This window comes from Triticum urartu, chromosome 2 (genome assembly GCF_003073215.2).
Source record: "Triticum urartu cultivar G1812 chromosome 2, Tu2.1, whole genome shotgun sequence".
NCBI classification, from domain to species: domain Eukaryota; kingdom Viridiplantae; phylum Streptophyta; class Magnoliopsida; order Poales; family Poaceae; genus Triticum; species Triticum urartu.
In genome coordinates this window covers 693,492,578-693,502,248 of record NC_053023.1, presented here as the reverse complement: position 1 = coordinate 693,502,248, position 9,671 = coordinate 693,492,578, and the positions used below count along the sequence as shown (strand labels likewise).

General features: G+C 42.2%; 1 pseudogene; it reads right to left on the bottom strand.

Annotated features, from left to right (window-relative positions):
- Positions 1–979: 979 nt before the first annotated feature.
- On the bottom strand, positions 980–2,783 carry LOC125539807 (annotated as a pseudogene).
- Between the last annotated feature and the right edge of the window lie 6,888 nt (positions 2,784–9,671).

Sequence of the window (9,671 nt, the reverse complement as noted above, 5' to 3'; positions counted from 1 at the left end):
GATGACTTGTATCTATGCCATCTACTTAAATCATTCTCTTAATAGAATGCACTCCTCTAGTCGTGTCTCTATATGTTCTCCCTTGCCGGAAGGAAATTAGCCTTCCTCATTCTCCTTCATCCATGTATCTCTTGTATCTTTTATTATGGATGGAAATTTAAATACGAAAAATGCGTCCCTTTTTTGTCTTTCTTTTTTTTCAATTTAGAAAATATCTAAGTTGTTGCCTGTTCAAAATTGCTTCAAATTATTTGCAAAATTTTATGAGGCTTACTTGGATTATTCATATTCAAATAAAAAATTTAATATCTTATTTGAGATAATTGTAGTTCAAATCTAAATTATATCCAGCCATAAGTCCATTTAATACACAAATAGTAAAAACTGTTTCAAAACAATACTTAAACTTGAAATTAACAATCTAATGTAATGTGTTCCATGTATATAAAATTGGAGTGTTCCGGATAATTTTTTAAGGGTGGGCGAACTGAACTGAATGTGTCACACACTAACACAAACACACATACAAAAGGAAAAAAGGACAGCACTTAACAAAAAAGGAGGCAATGCTTGCATGCAAGGTTCTTGGCATTCAAGTTTAAGCAGGTACAGTACCGGCAGATTTAACTCCAATCTTACGCCCTGCTTAGGCTCTGTTTGGTTTATAAGTTTTAGGACTTTTTTTTGTCCCAACTTATAAGTCCCAAGTCCCTAAAAAGTTTCTACCTGTTTGGTTTCTAGGACTTAACATTGACTAAAAAACCATATTACAACTATAAGTCCCTTTAAGTTCCTCCTTGGGAGTCTTATTTCATAAATCTCAAATGCCCACTTTAAGTCCCTATAAGTCCCTCTTGTTTGGTTTAGATGGGACTTATAGGAACTTTTTTAAGTCCCTAAACCAATAAGTCCCTGGAAACAAACACCCTTTTAGAATGGGTGTAAGTTTTTACACCTATATTTATTTTACAGGTCTAGATTACCGGTGACATCTTCATTCCTGCCTGGAATTAAAACGACGGGAGGAGGTTTGTATTCCACTCACCGTCCATACACATCGAATCCGAGCAGTACGTATACAGTTAGTTAATGTGCACATCGATCGCTGTACGTGGCCTAGCCCAGAAGGCAGAAGCTACCTAGGAGTACCGCGACGGTGCCTGCGACGACGAGTGTCGCCGCCCGCCGTTCGCCGCCGGCGCCTGCTGGCTCCAGTCGTACCGCAAGACGCCTTCCGGCAGCCGCGTTATCCGGTCATCGTCGTGGTCCTCCTCGCCGCCGTCGACCCTCGAGGGCTCCTGATCCGGCTTGATGGACGTGTCGTGGTGGTCGTCGGCCTGCTGCTTGTGGAGGTGCGCGCGGTAGAGGTCGTAGAGGCGGCGGCTGAGCATGACCTCGAAGTCGAGCACGCCGAGGAGCTCCAGCTCCAGCTTGTTCATCTCCGCGTTGCTCACTCCGCCCACGCGCGCGAAGAAGGCGTTGTCGTGGTGGCTGCATGCACCCCACATGTATCCGCATGTCAGGCAAGATCCAACAGGGTTCAGTTAATCAGTTTACTTATTAATTTTCACCATGGAACATGCGTGAATGTGTGAAAAAGCGCCAATCGAGCAAAATGTGACTTGGGCATTCATCCTGATCAACGTCACTACGTCAGGCAACAATCACGCAGTATATCTCCGTGATCTGTCTGATCAAGACGTTGTTTATTTATGGAGGTACCTGTCATGTACTGTACTTTGAAGAGTCTAAACTTTTGTTTGACGACGACATAATTAAATACGGACGGATCATGCATGAAGCGCCACATACATAGCCAGTGTAAAAAACATAGCCAGTGTACGTACTACACCTACCAGTCGTTATACTTGAGTGTGTGGTAACACCGAACCAACTGACGTGACAGGGAATAACTGATCGAGCACAGGCAAAATCGTACACGCCCCTTCCCTTTCTTCCACTTGAATGAAAGTGCCTCACTGCCATACAAAGTACCACTAGTATTCTCCTTTGCCGTCTCCGGATTTTGATCTATTTGCTGCGGCCATGTTTTTCCAAAGTTAGTTGTGGTCATGGTTGGTCTGGATCCCTAGCTCTGCCCTTCGGTCGTACGGCACTGTCTTAGTAGCTAGTACATCATTAGTACGTGATGGTTATGCTTCTCTGGCTGTTCTTGTCTAGCTTGACGGCAATGGTGATAGAGTTCCTACTCTGTTATTGCGTCGGTCGTCGAGTAGCATGGAAGGAAGAAGAGAAAGAAAACTTACAAGTCGTCCAGGACCTTGGAGGCGACGAGGAGGCATGCGAGGAGCAGCCGGTGCACGTTCTTGGACGCGACGGCGGCGGCCGGGCGGCGGTGCGCGGCCCGGTCCACGTACGCGTAGGCCACCACGTAGCACTCGGGCTCCAGCGCCGCGTACCGGTGCACCCGCTCCAGGTACTGCGCCACGCCGATCCCGCGGCGGGCCCGTGCCCTCGAACGCCGCCATCCCGGTGATCCCCTCGCCGCCGCCCTGCTGCGCGTCCAGCAGCAGCAGCGCGTCGTTCCGCGCCACGAGCCGCTCCACGGCGCGCGCCACCATGCCCAGTTCCGGCGGCGGCGGGGTCGGCGGGGAGGAGAGCACGCCCGCTGCCACGGCGACGTCGCCCATGTCGTCGGCACGTCGCTCGGTGCTCTCGCCTGCCTCGTGCTGGGTGGGTGGGGGCGTCTGCCGGCTGCCGGTTCGCTTGGCGGTGGTTTAGCCGCGGGTGTGGGCGCGGCTGACTGGTGCAGCTTTCTCACGATGTCGGCCTCCCGAAGCTGGGTGGAGCGGATATGGTGGGGTAGCGCGCGTGACAATTCTTTCCCGTTTCGATTCGATCCCGACCGGAGAAAATACTTGTTTCATTTCTTTCCCTTCCCATTTTAGGCATGTCTTACAAGTTCTCTCGCTCCCTCCCACTGGCCACTCGCTGGGTTAAGGCGGCAGCCGGCACACCAAAAGCTCGAAGACCTTTTAAAAATTCTGAGTTATACACAACATAGATTTACCATGTCACAAAATTCAAAAACAAATTAAAACCACAACAAAAGTTCAGTTGCACTGGTTACACCAGGGTTGAAAACCTCTCTAAAATCCTCAAAAGGTTTTGAAACAAATCGAGGGTAAGAAACGCTAAGCACCGCAAACATGTAAAAATGGAGGAAGTGGTTTATAACACTTGTGTGGCGGCTATAGCGACGGTACGAAACTTTGCACCCAAGCTTCAAGATTGGACTTGAAGATTGAGCATGAGCGACACCAACGCTAGAGGAGGATGTCCACAACAATGTTGCGACGGGCGTAGCTCGCGAATGGGTGCTCATTGCTGAAGACCCTAGTGTTCCTGCTTTTCTAGATCTCCCAAAAGAAAGCGACGATCGACTTGAGCTTCTCTGCATAAGACAAGGAGGGAGTAATGCCATTAGCGGATAAGCCCACAACTCGGCATCGATGTACTAGACATACGAAGCACAATTGCGCGCCGGGGGGGGGGGGCAGGCGGCGGCGGGGGGGGGGGGGGGGGGGGGGGGGGGCTCCAAATTGTGAGCGCATGGTCAAGGAAGAGGTGTCGACAGTCTCATCGGCACAGTAGAACATGCGACTGTGATGAAAAGATGTTTTGGTAGTGGAGATGGCCAATGCAATATTCAAAGAATGATTTATTTTTATTCCTCAAATTGTGGTAGAATGTTAGGGCCTACTTTGGAATGCATGATCTCTTTGACACACCACGTCATGCGGATCACTAATTCGGTTCAAGAAGGCTTGTAATCGAGCAATGTATGTCATGATGCCGAAGAGTCTGGCAAAGGCGACCAAGGGTGGATATTAGTTGTGTAAGACATGTACGTAAGTGGGGGGAGTTTGGAAGAGGACGAGGGGCGAAGAGGTGGTGGTGCCAAGAGCAGGAGTGTGCATGAGGTTTGATGTGGTACCCAACACTTCCTACGTCTTGTAGACGCAACGCCCACCACTAGAAGGGGGGAAGACGGTGAGGAAGTGGTCGGTAGGACGTTCTTAATATCATCGTCGGTGAGATATGGATGGATGGAAGGTTATCTTCTTATTTTCCGTTTGATGGGCGCAATGGAGTGAGGGAAGACGACCACAATGGTTGAGTCAAGTTAGTTTGCCCCGAGTTAAAAAGTTAGTTTTATTAAAAATAATCAAAATGATGGGCATGGATTGGACTATACTAGGCCCAACCAAACAAGATCACGGCCCTGTAGATGCGGGCTTATAAATCTTTGTTGGTTACTACAACTGACACCCCCTCCCTCAACCTGACCACTTGAGACGTTCGACTAACACAATCAAGTTGGAGATTGAGGAAGCACTCAACGCTTAGGTATACCTTCGGTACCTTTGGCTCATGCCGTCATCTTGTCGTGAGATTTATTTTGCGCATTTCTGCACATACATCTATGGTGATGCAGTTTAAAATTAGATCAACGTGTTTCTTTCGGTCTTATTATGATCTCTAAGTTAGATGTTATCGTTGTTTTTTACTGTGTGCATGAGGCCGGGTAAACTCTCCTTCTCGAGGAGAGAAAAATATGCTATCATCGTCCATGTCACTTGTGCTAAGCCCAGCGGTAATGAACTCTATTATAATATCTAACCAGTTTGCCATGAGGATGTGGTTCTATCTTACATTGTAGAAATGCTTGGCTGCAAATTGAAGGCTTTCGTGTTTTACCTGTTGTGACAACCGTGCACGCATTTTGTCTTGCTTTCGTTTCTTGTTCTGTTGATTCGTCTGAGGTGTATATCTTCTTCAAACACGATAGTGCACTCACCGTAGAGTAGATGGTGAGCTCGCCAACCGGTTGGAACTGGGAAGCAAGCGACTAGTGGTTCCTTTGGGTCATGAGCATGTCAAACTTGGATGATGGCTACCGCTCCAATGAGGACAACCCACTGGGTGGCTTCTCGTGGCAACATTCATGGCCCATGGCCTGTTCGATTGACACAGAATTGAAGGGGATTGGCAGCGATTGGGGGGGGGGGGGGGGGGGGGGGGGGTAAATCCCCTACAAGTCAAAACCCCTTAAATCCCCTCCAATTCCGTAAGGAGGGGATGCAACCGGACAAAGCCTGAGCTGAGTGTTCTCAATTTGAAGCTCGTTATGGCAAGTTGCGGCACAAACACATTGGCAACTAAGGACTGATGCAATTTGCGCCAACACATTTAGCTATCCTGGCTTACTATATGCATAGCAGTTTTAGGAAGGTTCCTCTCATTATTTATTTGCTTTGGGAACCTTCTAGAAGGAGTTTTTTAGGTTTATCTTTATGTTTTTCCTTTCTCTTTTTTAGTTTTATTTTTCTTTTAAAATGTTCGAAATTTTCAAAATATGTTTTTTAAAACAAATTTAAAATTTAAAATTTATTATTTTCCTAATAAAAATAAGATCGCTTTTAAAAATAAAATTTACAAACATTTCAAAATTGTTCATGTTTTCACCTAAAACATTTCTGGTTTTTCAATTGAAAACAAAAAACCTTCTTGAAAACTAAACTATGGAAAAAAATCTTGCTGCTAGGTACGCTTGACCGAGCTCGGAAGGGCTATTCATAATATTTCTTGCAAAATACGAACAAAACTTCAGTTGAGACTTCCTAGGGAAGCCAGATCGGGCCAACCCATTAGCAGGTGTAGCGTGCAACACTTTGGAGAAGTTCTTTTTTTTTGCGCTGTAGATCTTTTTTTACCTTAGTGAATTGATGTTTTTGAAAAAAAAATCAATTCTTGAAAGTAATTTGAAAACACAATTTTTTTTGAATCCGTGAACAAAATTGAAAACAAGAACATTTTCAAAATTTTGAACAAGTTTAAGAAAATGTGAATGTTTCTTAACATTCTGAAACATTTTAAAAAGAAATCTGAAAATACTCAAATATTTTTTAAAAGCATGAGAACTTTTGAATTTATGAAGGAAATTTGAAAACTGGAAAATTTACTGAATTCTGAACATCTTTTTTTAAATGGGATTGTTTTAAATTTCCAAACATTTTTAAAGCGAACAAACATTTTCGAAAAAATAATTAAAAATATTTTAAATCACAAACATTTTAAAAAGTTAACCTGAAAATAAAATGAATTAGAAAAAACATAAAGAAAAAGAAATAAAAGAAAAACTAAGCACTAAACAGCGTAACAACTAAAACCGGTTCAGGAACCTTTTAGAAGGATCCCAAAACCGGAGTGGAAAACTAGTTCAGGAACCTTGCAGAACAATCCCAAAACCTTATCGTAGTTGTAGAATGGGCTGGTCCATTTAATCGCTCGATGCGCTTGTCTTTGTGCGAAGTGTCGACAATTAGACACTGTGAGCACGCCGGGAGGTCCTATACGGCGCCTTTAGCGCCTGATCTGCTTTGTGGCACTCACGTGAAGGTTCCTAGGCCTCGCCCAACGGAGGCTGGTTCCGCGCGATCCCTCGCTCGGGATGCAGTCACTTCATCGGGCAGCGGTTAACTGCTTGATGGTTGACCAGTCAACCATTCAGTTTTGAATAAAAACAAGGAAAAAACAAAACTATCCTAAAACAAATCATAAATTCAAAAAAGTTCACAGTTTTGAATAAAATTTTAGGAAAAAAAAGTTCACAAATTAAAAAAAAACGCAATTTTGAAAAGAAATCCGGAGTCTCAACAAAGTTTGTACATTTTGATCAAAGCTCATCGATATTGAAAACTAAGTTTCATGGATTTCAAACAAAGTTCATTTTTTTAAAAAAAATCATAGTTTATGAAAAAATTCACAAATTTGAAAAGAATTCATGGATTTTATAAAAGTTCATCAAAAATTAAAAAATACTCATCGATTTTACATAAAAGTTCATCAATTTTGATTTTTTTTCTCAAATTTGAAAATAATAATTAATGTTTTAAAAAGTTCGTGCATTTTGTAAAAATAATGAAATTAAAGAAAAGTAAATAAATAAATAAAATGCAAAAAATAAAATAAATAGGGAAATAAAGAAAAAAACAAAATAAAACTGGTAAAAAAGCATATCAAAAGAAGAAGAAGAATCGGCTGTGAACTGAAGAAAGATTAAAAGGACAAAATGAATTAAGTGGGCACAAGGGTTCAGACGTCGTTGTGGTTAGTGGGGTTCTCATTGGAAGAAAGGTGTCGGGTGCGAATCCCGTGCCCCCCCCATTTGAAAATTTGACAGAAAAAATGGGCCACCCATGCAACATCGATAGAGGTTAGAGAGTGCGCACCTGTTTGCGCCGATGCCTTTAACCGCCGCATCAAGTGTCGTATAGGAAATGCCCAACAGGCCATACATAGCCGCTCCCCCACTGAACCGCTACAGTTCCTAGCATTAATTGTCCGATCAGCTCGCTCATGTTGAGCGGGAAGGTCAACGCAAACGAGCCTTAGGCTGGTCATAGTGGGGAGTAACTTATACTAGTGTCATGCATATAACACTAATCTAAGTTACTATCTTTATAGTGTAAAGTAACATACTATTAGTATCATATGTAGCTTCATTTAATGGCTTGTAGACTCATCTTGTCTTGGAAAGCATAACATATTATGTTACCACTTCTCATTAACTACATGCCACATAAACAAAAATTTCTCGAAGTGTGCTATGTTACTACCTAAGTTACTCTCACTATGACTAGCCTTAAATAAGGGCGCGGCTATGCCACACTTCAAGCGAGACAGAACATTGGCTCGCTTCAGGCGTCTCCCTAATTGGGCCACTTCAGCACGCGAGAGAGGCATGCATAATTTTTCTGTATTTTTTTCATTTTTGTTTGATATTTTTTCCTTTTGTATTCTTATTTCTGTTTGTATATTCTAAAAAATTACATAAAATTTAAAAAATATTAACCAAGGATTTGAAACATGTTAAATTTGTATAGAGAAAATATCTCTGATGTATACAAAAATATATAAAATGTGTATGAAAATTTTGATCATGTATCTAATCTAAAAATATTAATCTAGCATTCGAAAAAAATTAATCAAGTTTTGCAAAATATTAATCAAGCATTTGAAAAGTGTTAAGTGTGTATAGAAAAAATGTTTGTAATATATACAAAAAATACAATGTGTATAAAAAACGTTGATCATGTATTAAAAAAATATGTGTGATGTATACGAAAAATGTATAACTTGCATAAAGAAATTGAACATAAAGACATAAATTTAAAAATATGTTGACAATGCATCAAAAAATGTTAATTATATATTTCAAAATGCTAAACGTGTATAAAAATGATCCTGGTATATACCAAAAATGTACAATGTGTATGAAAAAGTAGTCATCAAACACAAAAAATTGAACGTCGCCAGCGATTGAAAAAAAACATGAAACAGGCCGGCCCGGTTTACTATGAGTGAAGAAAACGCTTTAACGAGCGGAAGCTATACTCGCGACAAGTCAAATATAGTATTCGTGGTTAAAATAGAACCTACCCGTCAGTAAGGTGTGCCCGGCATTGAATTCATTCACCCGCTTTGAAGAGCAATGCTAGACCTACTAAAGCTTATAAGGATTTTACGTATTTGCTAATGTGGAGTATTGGGATTGGAAACAGGGTGAGGAAGAGGCCCCCCAGTGATATTCAGGAGGGGTGTAGTATTGTCACGCTTTGAATATGGGCTCGGCTGGGCTGGCTCAGCCGCTCTCTCTTTTCTAACTCCGACAGACAGCTTTGCGGCCGCAATATGTGCAGCAACTCCACATGTTCTTCTGTCGATTCTCAAAAAAGAAAAAAAGAAAAAAAAATCTTCTTCTGTCTACGTTTGTCTACAAGGTAAAGAATAATCACTACTCCTCATCTATCAAGCGAAGGTACCACATGTCGGCAGCAGGAGGTAGCTTATTACCAGTAGTTAATTAAGTAGAGCACGTACCAATCAAGCTACGACCTTTGAAGTGGATGGCTTCTTTCCAACAAGCATGAAACAAACATCTGGCCCAGCTAGCTAGATAGCTAGTAGGCACCACCTGAGCTGATCGTGAGATCACGTCGGCCATGGGATTGCTCAACTCTTTATTCCACAACAAAAGTGTGCCCTAGTACCCTTGCAGATATTTACTTTCCAGGTTGGCTCAACTCTATATTCAGCAACAAAAGTGCACTTTCTTCACCAAAAGCACTCCATTAATCATCCTGTCCCCCGGGTAGATTTTTCCACTCACTTTTTGATGGGATTCTAATCCAATGAAAATCTATCAATAGATCTCGGGCACTCGTGGTTAAAATCCTTGATCAGGCGCTAGTGGTTCGGTCCAGCGATAGAGACAATTGTGCGTCGTTCTATTCCTGGAGATGTCATTGTTGGAGCACCTATCATAGTATCTAAGGTTGTCATCATTGATGGTTATTGTTGTTGTTTGTTGCAGCTGTTTTGTTGGTGACTTTTTTCCTCTCCTTTTTGTAAGAATTTAGTTGTGTGCATCCTCGATGTTAGATCGTGAGTCATGTTGATGCAGAGGCATGATGTAATTGATATCTTCTCGATATTAATATATGGAATCATTTATCAAAAAGAAATGGAGTGATCGCTCCAGCTTGCCGGAGCTTCAGTCCACAACCAACTCATTTTTTTCCGTCTTATAAATCTCTAACAGACAACCACAATTTGAGAACGAAAAGTAGTCAACTTAATACGAA